Source organism: Bos indicus, chromosome 18, assembly GCF_029378745.1.
Source record: "Bos indicus isolate NIAB-ARS_2022 breed Sahiwal x Tharparkar chromosome 18, NIAB-ARS_B.indTharparkar_mat_pri_1.0, whole genome shotgun sequence".
Taxonomy (NCBI): Eukaryota; Metazoa; Chordata; class Mammalia; order Artiodactyla; family Bovidae; genus Bos; species Bos indicus.
Window position 1 is genome coordinate 21,961,429 of NC_091777.1, and position 12,321 is coordinate 21,973,749.

The window sequence follows — 12,321 nt, forward strand, 5'->3', positions numbered from 1 at the left end:
GTATGCTTAATAAACAGAACTTATCCTTGACTGAATGAATAACAGTCTGGTGTGTACAAAGCAGATTAGGTGGACAGTACACTTTTACCCTAGAACTGAAGGAGAATCTCAATCAGGCTGAATTTAGCTTAGCTGGTACACTTTTGAAATGGGCAATAGACTGGATCCTGGTTACTTTGTAAGCCACAGAAGTTCAAGTTTGTGACTAATGTTAGTTTAACATTTCTCTTTCGGGACAGACTAGAATTCTTTTTTGGAACGAGATCAGCTTGCCACCAAATCCTACTTTGGGAATAGGCAGTGTAAACCCTTAGTGGGGTTAGAAGGTAACCCTTAGAAGGTAAACAAAGTGATCTATTCTCTTTTTTTCTTCTTTTTCCTGTCTGTAACAAATGCACTTTGAGTGAGCCTTCTTAAGAGTTGTGGGGAGGGTGGGCAGAGACAGTAGACACATTATTTTGTGTTTGGTGTGCATAACTGGAGGAATTCCTTCAGGCTTGGGGTAGGAAGCAGGCAGTGAAAGGCCAATGGTTGATTCCTTTGTGTGGTTTTTATTGTGCATGACTAAATGTATTAGACATGTTGGATCACAGAGAATATGCATCTGTGAATCACGGCCCTGTTGAATTTGTATGTGTTTTGCCTGCTAATATCAGCTGCCCGTTCCAGCTACAAAAGGCCTCCCTATTAACATGATATCTGAATTACCTTTATAAAATTAGAGTCAGAACGTGCTATGTGAGTCTTCTGCAAGAAACAAAGATCTTTCCCAATGCCATATATATATATGTATATATATATATATATATATATATATATACACTGATTTTCTGTGATTCATGTTTTCTTCAAAATAAGAAAAGATGAGGGATGATGTGGAAGTAGGCAGCCATTGCACAGACTAGGGAATGATGGACATAATAGGTTTTAGAAACAATTCTTTACAGCCTCCAACAAACTCCAAGTAAATGCACATTTTTTAATGTAATCTTTCCAACAAAAAAACCATTAAACCTCTACTATGTGAACGGAGTTTGGCTTAGCTAGATCATGTTCCATTTAGTCGATGGAAAACTACTGATTCAAAGGACAGACACTTCTGTAAATAGATGGGTGTGTTTTTATTCTTTTGTGGATGGAGAAGTAATAAAGTATTGCACCGGGCTCCTACCAGACACCAGGGGGAGAAAGCTGAATGTCCTAAGGTTTTCATCAGCTTTATTGTCATTCCTTGGAAGAAGAAAAATGAGATTTACTTAATCGCAGAAGTATGACAAATTTCTTTCTTTGAATCTCAGAATGTTTTCCAGTGAAGATTTTCAATTGAGAGAGATTATTATTTAGGGGGGAAATCCTTGACAACGTCTTTGCTCCCTGTTTTAAAATCCCTCACCAAGAAGATTACTGCTAGCTTTATTGCAGTGTCACAAAGCCAGGTGCTTTGTGTGTAAAACAAAGGTAGCGAGGTGTTTGGAAAGAACTCTGGACGAAGAGTAAGGGGTCTGTGTTCCTGGCCCTCCCTCTACTGTATGACCTTAAATAAGTCACTGTCTTTCTCTCTGTCTTGGTTTCCCCGCTTGCACAAAAGGAGGGCTTTGAGCTAGATTATCTTCAAGGCCCCAGCAGCTCAAAGAAACCTCAAGATTAACTGTGTTCCTGCCTGCCAGCCAGATATCACTCTGAACAAACGCTTTCGCTCTGCGTAATGTCTGTTTCCCCAGACACATCATGGAAGATATTTTCTACCTGAAGTTACAATCTCACCACTTACCTACCCCAATATCATTTAAGGGCTCCTCCTTCTGCTTTGAAGTTCAAAGAAAGAGAAGACTCTGCTTAATGAGAATGGCCCCTTTGAAATGTTCCCTCTGCAGCTGCAAGCTGGCGGATCCTGCACTGTTCAAAGGCAAGAAGGCTATTGTGATGCAGATGTGCTCCAAGCTGCGTCGGCAGCAAGAACATTTCCATGGGTCTTTACTGTATTTCTTCTATTATTCATAGAACACAATGTAAATGAAGCCATAAATTTCACCCCCCCACACACTAGATGTAGAAAGAAGATAATGGAAATTGTGAATTATGAATGAATCACTGTTATTGTAATTCCTTAAGGATTCTGATGGAGATGATTAAATTCTCGCAAAGACACCGATTCGAAACTTTTATGCCGGAGTACTTAGTCATGCTGCTTGGAATTTCACAAGGAATGGCGTAGAGATGATCTTGCTTTTGCATTTACCTGCCAAATCTTCTCATAGATAATCTGCCTAGGCTTGGACCTTATTAAAGATGAAGATTTCATTCCTGCAGGAGGGAAAAGTGTTGCAAAATTACACATATCTTCCCACTAGTCAGACATATTGCTTGGGATCCTAAACACATAACAGGTGAAACCTTTAACCCTGAGTTCTTGGAATTTATTTTTTCTTTTAGAAAACAAAATAATTAGGAGTCCCTATCCTTCTTTAAAAACTGATCCAGCAACCTAATAAAGTCAAGGATGCAGATTTTTTTTTCCCCTCTTTTAAATTTGTTTTGATGACAGGAATTCTGGTCAGCAATTATTCTCTCAACCCTGGTACACAATTCTTCTCAATAACGACAGTGGACCATGAGATTCAGAAGCCGTTCTGGTTTTGATAATGATAGAAAGTGATTAGAAGTACTTCACTGGGCTGAGACAAAGCCTCTGGAAAATTTCAACCTTAATCCACTTTAGTCTTGTGCCAGGCTTTTAGAAGGTTATAGTCCCCAAAATGAGATTTGAGATGATATTTAACAGTTCAAGTGTCATTCTGGAAGGAGTTCTCTTTTGCAGAACTCCAAAATAGATTTTTGACATTTTTATGCTACCGAATATGTATGAATTGATAAAGATATAGGCACATGCAAGCTTCTGTTCAGTAGTTGCTTTCAAGTCTCAAACACAAAATAGTTTAAAATGTAGAATATATGTGATTACGCAGGGTGTAAAAGGTACCACTGGAGAGTCTTCATAAAAGTTTCTACTATTCACCAAAATGTAGTAGATGCAAAATGAACTAGGAGTTCTTAGGCAGCCAAGAACCCTTCCCTGATCCTCAATATCCTTATTTGCAAAATGAAAAATTTGGATTAGATGATGTCTAAGGTATTTTCCAGCTTTAACTTTCTCACTTCTTGAATAGAAAGCAAATTCAGTTCAGTTCAGTTCAGTTCAGTCACTCATTCATGTCCAACTCTTTGCAACCCCATGAGTTGCAGCCAGGCCTCCCTGTCCATCACCAACTCCCGGAGTTCACCCAAACCCATGTCCATCAAGTCGGTGATGCCATCCAGCCATCTCATCCTCTGCCATCCCCTTCTCCTCCTGCCCCCAATCCCTCCCAGCATCAGAGTCTTTTCCAATGAGTCAACTCAATTGAGATGCAAATATTCTTACTTTACTGGGCCTAGGCTAGAAGGTATATAAAAAGCTAGGACTCTAACCTCTATCATGAGGCCTTGGGAGTGTCCTGAAAGTCTTGAAAGGGTGTTGTCTATATAGAGCCAAGTTTGAGATCACAAATAAGGTCACTGGAGCTACTAGCCAAGAGGAGTCTTTGCCAGTTGCCAGAGGTGTGGTCAAGGCTTCCCTGGTAGCTTAGGGGTAGAGAACACTCCTGCCAACGCAGGAGACATGGATTCATACCTGGGTTGGGAAGAACTGGAGAAGGAAATGACAACCCACTCCAGTATTCTTGTCTGGAGAATCCCATGGACAGAGGAACCTAGTGGGCTACAGTCCATGGGCTGGCAAAAGAGTCAGACATGACTTAACAACTGAACAACAACAATTGTGTGTGAAGTCCCTGGCACATATTGGATTTTACATGTGTGTGTGTGTGTGTGCTTGTGTGCTTAGTTGCTCAGTCATGCCCGACTCTGCAACCCCATTCACTTATATACACATATACATGTGTGTGGGGGTATATATATGTATATAGATATAACTACTCCAATATTCTTGCCTGGAGAATTCCATGGACAGAGGAGCCTGGTGGGCTACATTCCTTGGGGTCACAAAGAGTCAGACATGACTGAGCAATTAAAAACACACACACACACATACATTATATATATATATATATATATATATATATATATATATATATATATATACACACACACACACCTGAATAACTGAATCACTTTGCTGTACACCTGAGAAAATGTAAATGAACTACACTTCAATTTTTAAAAAAACAAAAGATTAAAATTAACATTTGTGAGGAATTTAATGATAAAAAATTAACAAGTTAAAATTATTTACTGATGCACTAATTTCACTTTTAAAGAACTGACCTTATAGCAATGATAAAACAGAAGAAGAAAAGTCAGTCACAGGGTGAAAAGCAATGTATCATTGTGATGAGCAGTATGGCCTCTAGGAATTCCAGAGCAAGGTTGCCTGTTCTGCCATGGCTCAGTTCAGTTCAGTCACTCAGTTGCGTCCAACTCTTTGAAACCCCATGGACCACAGCACACCAGGTCTCCCTGTCCATCACCAACTCCTGGAGTTTACCCAAACTCATGTCCATTGAGTCAGTGATGCCATCCAACCATCTAATACTCTGTCACCCCTTCTGCTCCTGCCTTCAATCTTTCCCAGCATCAGGGTCTTTTCAAATGAGTCAACTCTTCATATCAGGTGGCCAAAATATTGGAGTTTCAGCTTCAGTATCAGTCCTTCCAATGAACACCCAGGACTGATCTCCTTTAGGATGGACTGGTTGGGTCTCCTTGCAGTCCAAGGGACTCTCAAGAGTCTTCTCCAACACCACAGTTTCAAAAGCATCAATTTTCCGGCACTCACATTTCTTTATAGTCCAAATCTCACATCCACACATGACTACTGGAAAAACCATAGCCTTGACTAGATAGACCTTTGCTGACAAAGTAATGTCTCTGCTTTTTAATATGCTGTCTAGGTTGGTCATAGTTTTCCTGCCAAGGAGTAAGTGTCTTTTAGTTTCATGGCTGCAATCACCATTTGCAGTGATTTTGGAGCTTAAAAAAAAGAACTCAGCCACTGTTTCCACTGTTTCCCCATCTATTTCCCATGAAGTGATGGGACCGGGTACCATGATCTTAGTTTTCTGAATGTTGAGCTTTAAGCCAACTTTTTCACTCTCCTCTTTCACTTTCATCAGGAGGCTTTTTAGTTCCTCTTCACTTTCTGCCATAAGGGTGGTGTCATTTGCATATGTGAGGTTATTGATATTTCTCCTGACAACCTTGATTCCAGCTTGTGTTTCTTCCAGCCCAGCGTTTCTCATAATGTACTCTGCATATAAGTTAAATAAGCAGGGTGACAATATACAGTCTTGAAGTACTCCTTTTCCTATTTGGAACCAGTCTGTTGTTCCATGTCCAGTTCTAACAGTTGCTTCCTGACCTGCATATAGGTTTCTCAAGAGGCAGGTCAGGTGGTCTGGTAGTACCATCTCTTTCAGAATTTTCCAGTTTATTGTGATCCGCACAGTCAAAGGCTTTGGCATAGTCAATAAAGCAGAAATAGATGTTTTTCTTGGAGAAGGCGATGGCACCCCACTCCAGTACTCTTGCCTGGAAAATCCCATGGACGGAGGAGCCTGGTAGGCTGCAGTCCATGAGGTCGCGAGGAGTTGGACACAACTGAGCGACTTCACTTTCACTTTTCACTTTCATGCATTGGAGAAGGAAATGGCAACCCACTCCAGTGTTCTTGCCTGGAGAATCCCAGGGACGGGGAAGCCTGGTGGGCTGCCATCTGTGGGGTCGCACAGAGTCGGACACGACTGAAACGACTTAGCAGCAGCAGCAGCAGATGTTTTTCTGGAACTCTATTGCTTTTTCCATGATCCAATGTATGTTAGCGATTTGATCTCTGGTTCCTCTGCTTTTTCTAAATCCAGCGTGAACGTCTGGAAGTTCAGAGTACATGTATTGCTGAAGCCTGGCTTGGAGAATTTTGAGCATTGCTTTACTAGCATATGAGATGCAATTGTGCAGTAGTTTGAGCATTCTTTGGCATTGCCTTTCTTTGGGATTGGAATGAAAACTGACCTTTTCCAGTCCTATCGCCACTGCTGAGTTTTGCGGACATATTGAGTGCAGCACTTTCACGGCATCATCTTTCAGGATTTGAAATAGCTCAACTGGAATTCCATCACCTCGACTAGTTTTGTTCATAGTGATGCTTCCTAAGGCCAGCTTGACTTCACATTCCAGGATGTCTGGCTCTAGGGGAGTGATCACATCATTGTGATTATCTGGATCGTGAAGATATTTTTTGTACAGTTCTTCTGTGTATCCTTGCCACCTCTTCTTGATATCTTCTGCTTCTGTTAGGTCCATAGTCTTTCCCATTCTATTGTTTTCCTCTATTTCTTTGCACTGATCACTGAGGAAGGCTTTCTTATCTCTCCTTGCTATTTTTTGGAACTCTGCATTCAAATGGGTGTATCTTTTCTTTTTCCTTTGCCTTTCACTTCTCTTCTTTTCACAGCTATTTGTAAGGCCTCCTCAGACAGCCATTTTGCTTTTTTGCATTTCTTTTTCTTGTGGATGGTTTTGATCCCTGTCTCCTGTACAATGTCACAAACCACCATCCATAGTTCATCAGGCACTCTGTCTATCAAATCTAGCCCCTTAAATCTATTTCTCACTTCTACTGTATAATGGTAAGCGATTTGATTTAGGTCATACCTGAATGTTCTGGTACTTTCTAAATGTTGCACCATCACATGTTCTCTAAGCCCATGACCACTCTTCTAGATTCAGAGCTCTGTTGCCTGTGTCAATAGATGCCTGAGTTTCTCATCACTGAGTCCCAGGAAGAAATTTTATTTTTACATATGAAAACAGCCATATCAGGTCAACTCACACAATAGTTATACTTCAGTTCATTTCAGTTGCTCAGTCGTGTCTAACTCTTTGCAGCCCCATGGACTGCAGCACACCAGGCTTCCCTGCCCATCACCAACTCCCAGAGCTTACTCAAACTCATGTCCATTGAGTTTGTGATGCCATCCAACCATTTCATCCTCTGTCATCCCCTTCTCCTCCTGCCTTCAATCTTTCCCCGCATCAGGGTCTTTTCAAATGAGTCAGTTCTTTATATCAGGCAGCCAAAGTATTGCAGCTTCAGCTTCAGCATCAGTACTTCCAATGAATATTCAGGACTGATCTCCTTTAGGATTGACTGGTTGGATATCCTTGCCGTCCAAGGAACTCTCAAGAGTCTTCTCCAACACTACAGTTCAAAAGCATCAATTTTTTGGTGCTTAGCTTTCTTTATGGTCCAACTCTTACATCCATACATGACTACTGGAAAAACCATAGCTTTGACTAGATGGAGCTTTGTTGGCAAAGTAATGCCTCTGCTTTTTAATATGTTGTCTAGGATCGTCATAGATTTTCTTCCAAGGAGCAAGCATCTTTTAATTTTATGGCTGCAGACACCATTGCAGTGATTTTGGAGCCCCCAAAATAAAATCTGTCACTGTTTTCATTGTTTCCCCATCTATTTGCCATGAAGTGATAGGACCAGATGCCATGATCTTTGTTTTTTGAATGTTGAGATTTAAGCCAACTTTTTCACTCAACTCTTTCACTTTCATCAAGAGGCTCTTCAGTTCCTTTTTACCTTCTGCCATAAGGGTGGTGTCATCTGCATATCTGAGGTGATTGATATTTCTCCCGACAATCTTGATTCCAGCTTGTGCTTCATCTAGCCCAGCGTTTCTCATGATGTACTCTGCATATAAGTTAAATAAGCCGGGTGACAATATACAGCCTTGATGTACTCCTTTCCCAATTTGGAACCAGTCTGCTGTTCCATGTCCAGTTCTGTTGCTTCTTGACCTGCATACAGATTTCCCCAGAGGCAGGTCAGGTGGTCTGGTAGTCCTATCTCTTGAAGAATTTTCCACAGTTTGTTATGATCCACACAGTCAAAGGCTTTGGTGTAGTCAGTAAAGCAGAAGTAGATGTTTTTCTGGAACTCTCTAGCTTTTTCTATCATCCAGTGGAAGTGGATGTTGGCAATTTGATCTCTGGTTCCTTTGCCTTTTCTAAATCCAGCTTGAACATCTTCAAGTTCTTGGTTCACGTACCATTGAAGACTTAGTGGAGAATTTTGAGAGTTACTTTGCTGGCCTCTGAGATCAGTGCAATTGTGCGGTAGTTTGAACATTCTTTGACTGTATTTAATAATATATAGTATTATTATATATTATATAATAAATATATGGTTATATTTATTATCTATAGTTAATGCATATGGTTAACATAAATATATGGTTATATTTATAATAGATATATTGTTATATTTCTAATAGATATATGATTATATTTAATAAATATCAAAAAAGACAAATCAATTATTTCTCATCAGGCAGATAATACTTCTCACTCAGGAGTATTAGCATCACAGATACAGCCCATATTCATTCTTCTTCTATTTCAATACAATAACACTAGGAGACAAATGCCAATGATTCATCCCTTAAAACATAACAGGTAGGGGACTTCCCTGGTGGCCCAGTGGCTAAGACTCTGGTAATCCCAATACAGGGGACCTGGGTTTGATCCCTAGTCAAAGAACTAGATCCCATATGCCACAGCTAATAGTTTACACGTGGCAATTAAAAAAAAATAAAACAGGTCCCGCATGCTGCAAGACTTCGAGTGTCACAACTAACACCCAATACAGCCAAACAAATAAAGTAATTAATAAAATTCACCTTGGTGAGGTTTATTTTAAAAAAGAAAGCTATACTTGATCTTAGCTAAAAGGCCAAGAAATGATGAATCTAGAGTCTATTATACAGATGGAAGTAAGTCAGAAAGATAAAAACAAATATCATACATTAACACATATATATGGAATCTAGAAAGATGGTACTAGCTTCAGGACAGCAACGGCAATGCAGACATAGAGAACAGAGTTGTGAACACATTCGGGGAAGGAGACAGTGGGACTAATAGAGAAAGTAACATTGAAACATGCACATTACCATATGTAAAATAGATAGCCAGTGGGAATTTGCTGTATGACACAGGAGTGCTAAGCCAGTGCTCTGTGACTACCTAGAGCGATGGGTGGGAGGTGGGAGGAAGGTTCAAGAGGGAAGGAACATATGTATGTCTATGGCTGATTCACAGTGATGTATGGCAGAAACCAACACAATCTTGCAAGGCAATTATCCTCAAATTAAAAATAGATACATTTTTTTAAAAAGCTAGGTAGAAATCCTTTTGTGCCCTCATTGCTCACTCATGGTGTTAGGTCATACTTCCATAGCAACTGCTGTTTCTCTTATCATTGCTTGATTCACACTTGTAATTACCTGCCCAAATTCTGTCTTTCCCTGTGATGTTAAGCTCTGACTTCGCAGGGATTGTGTCAGTGTGATTCACCATTCCATGCTTAGTTCCATAGTGCCTGGCACACAGCTAGCATTTCATAAATATCTATGGAATGAAAAAGTGAATGAATAAATAAAGCCAACTCATAGGACTGCTTTCAAGCACCCTGGAGAGAGATACTCCTCTTTGGAAAGACAGACTCTCACAAAGAAGGAAGTGTAAAAGATTTTGTGGGCCTCAAAATGATCTGCCTGCTGGCCTGCTGTGATTACCAAATTTTCTGCACAGATTCACCTCTCCGGATTCACACACATCATCCCCAAGTAGCTCCTGTTAAGTAGTTCTTACTTAAGTGGCATATTTAGGCCATATCAGAAGAGAAAGTAGTTGACAAGAATGAACTGAACATTCTGAGGTTACAGGAGCATATGGGATTTAGGCTTGGGAATAACTACTTCAATTAAAATGATTCTTTCCAAGTACAATTTGCAAAATGTAATTTTTATGTCTGACTCTCCCCGAAAATCTTTCACCTTTTTATGACATTTCCATAATTACTTTTGGAGAGAAAAGTTTCTTTTTCTAAAAGCTATGGGTTTCTGAAATATCAATGATTCCTTCCTCAGTCCCACAGTTCCTCAATTAAGATAAAGCAAAGGTTCAGTTTATACAGAAGCCTGGATGGGCCCGTCGGTGGTTTATGAACCACATAAGGTATTAAAAAAAGGAAGGGACAAGAAAGAGGTTCCCAAGTATTGACTGCCCCTCAAAATGATCTCAGACTTTTTTGTATATTTCCAAGTCTCTTCTTTGTTGTTGTTATTGTTCAATTGCTAAGTCATGTCCGACTCTCTGTAACACCACGGACTGCAGCACACCAGGCTCCCCTGTTGTCCACTGTCTCTGGTAGTTTGCTCAGATTCATGTCCATTGAGAGAGTGATGCCATCCAACCATCTCACCCTCTGCCACCCCCTTCTCCTCCTGCCCTCAATCTTTCCCAGCATCAGGGTCTTTTCCAATGAATCAACTCTTCGCATCAGGTGGCCAAAGTATTGGAGCTTCAGCATCAGTCCTTCCAATGAATATTCAGGGTTGATTTCCTTTAGGATTCTCCCTAGAGATTTCAAATCATAGGTCTGGGATGGAACTCAGGCATCTGCATCATAACAGCCCCCACATGATGTCATAGGTCAGACATTTAGAGTCCCACTAAACTCCTTTCAAGCTTTGACATTCTAAGCATCTCAGTCTTTTCATCAGCCAAGGAGCACCCTTCCCAGCAGCCCCTGCTTCATAAGGGGACCATCAAAGGGCAAGAGCTCTGCCCCTACAGTGTTCTGATTGGTGGTTCTCACCAGTGAGAACAGCAGCCATTGTTTACTGAGTCTCTACTTAGCCAGGCTCTCAACACATGGCAAGGGAGCGAAGGGCTTATCCAACATGACCTTAATTCCTGCAGCAACTCTCCCAAGTAGGTCTAATAGCCTCCCTTTCACAAATGAGGCAATCAAATGTTTCGGGAGGCTAAGAAGATTGTCAAAGATTCTTGATTTTGAAGTGATGGAAGTAGGATTGGAACTCAAAGCTGTCTAATTCTACAAGTAGGTTGAACCACTGCACTAGCCCATCTGTCATGACAAAGGTCAAAGGCTCCCCATGTAGACAGAGGGACTGGAGACAGGGCTTCACTGGTGGCTCAGAGGGTAAAGAATCTGTCTGCAATGCAAGAGACTCAGGTTCGACCCCTGAGTCAGGCAGATCCCCTGGAGAAGAGAATGGCTACTCACTCCAGTATTCTTGCCTAGAGAATTCCATTCCAGGACAGAAGAGCCTGTGGGCTACAGTCCATGTGTATGTATATATACCACATTTTCTTTATCCATTCATTTGCTGATGGACATTTAGGTTGCTTTCATGTCTTAGCTATTATAAATAGTACTTCAATGAACATTGGGGTGCATGTATCTTTTCGAATCAGAGTTTTCATCTTTTCCAGATATGCTCTAAGGATATACACTAGGTCATATGGTAACTCTATTTTTAGTTTTTTCAGGAACCTCCATACTGCTCTTCCAAGTAAACTTTCTAATGTACAATGGATTTCAATTTTTTCCCACTGTAAAAAGTCAGACATGACTGAGCACAGGAGACAAAGAGTGTGGCATTCCCCACTCATGTGCAAAGAGACTCTAATAGAGCCAGTTCTCTACAGCTTTGAAGAGGAGAGATAAAACAATAACAAACTCTGTAAAATTACATTCTGCCTGAATCTGCATGTTTGCCAAATTCTACAAGGCCAAAATCTACGGAAATATTTTGTTTAACTGTCAAAGAGGTAGGTAAAGAACAAACAAGAATAAAATGATTTGCTCAACACCCAGTGCTATAATGAACTTACAAACGCTGTGCAGGCTGTACATGTAAATATCTACTGCCAAGGCTTTGGGCAAGCGTGTAGCTGATGTTTTCATTCTGGATTCTTAAATAAATACTCCATAATTATTATTTACATATTATTTAAATGTAAATAATTTCATATGGTTAGCATTTTAAGAGATTGAGGTATTTGTGAAATATCTACCCATTTCTTAAAAACTGCCATATTAAGAGAGGCCAGATGCATGCATAAATCAGCCAACAATGATGGGACACTAAGAGATAAATGTCTATGGGTCACCTCAAGTTACCAACAGGGAAATTCTATCAATCTAATGGACTTGATAAAGGACAGAAACGGTATGGACCTAACAGAAGCAGAAGATATTAAGAAGAGGTGGCAAGAATACACAGAAGAACTGTACAAAAAAGATCTTCATGACACAGGTAATCACGATGGTGTGATCACTCACCTAGAGCCAGACAGCCTGGAATGTGAAGTCAAGTGGGCCTTAGGAAGCATCACTATCAACAAAGCTAGTGGAGGTGATGGCATTCCAGTGGAGCTATT

The 12,321-nt window shown here is 40.4% G+C and overlaps 1 pseudogene; it reads right to left on the reverse strand.

The window, feature by feature from the left end:
• Nucleotides 1–8,661: 8,661 nt before the first annotated feature.
• On the reverse strand, nt 8,662–8,812 carry LOC139177409 (U2 spliceosomal RNA; annotated as a pseudogene).
• Between the last annotated feature and the right edge of the window lie 3,509 nt (nt 8,813–12,321).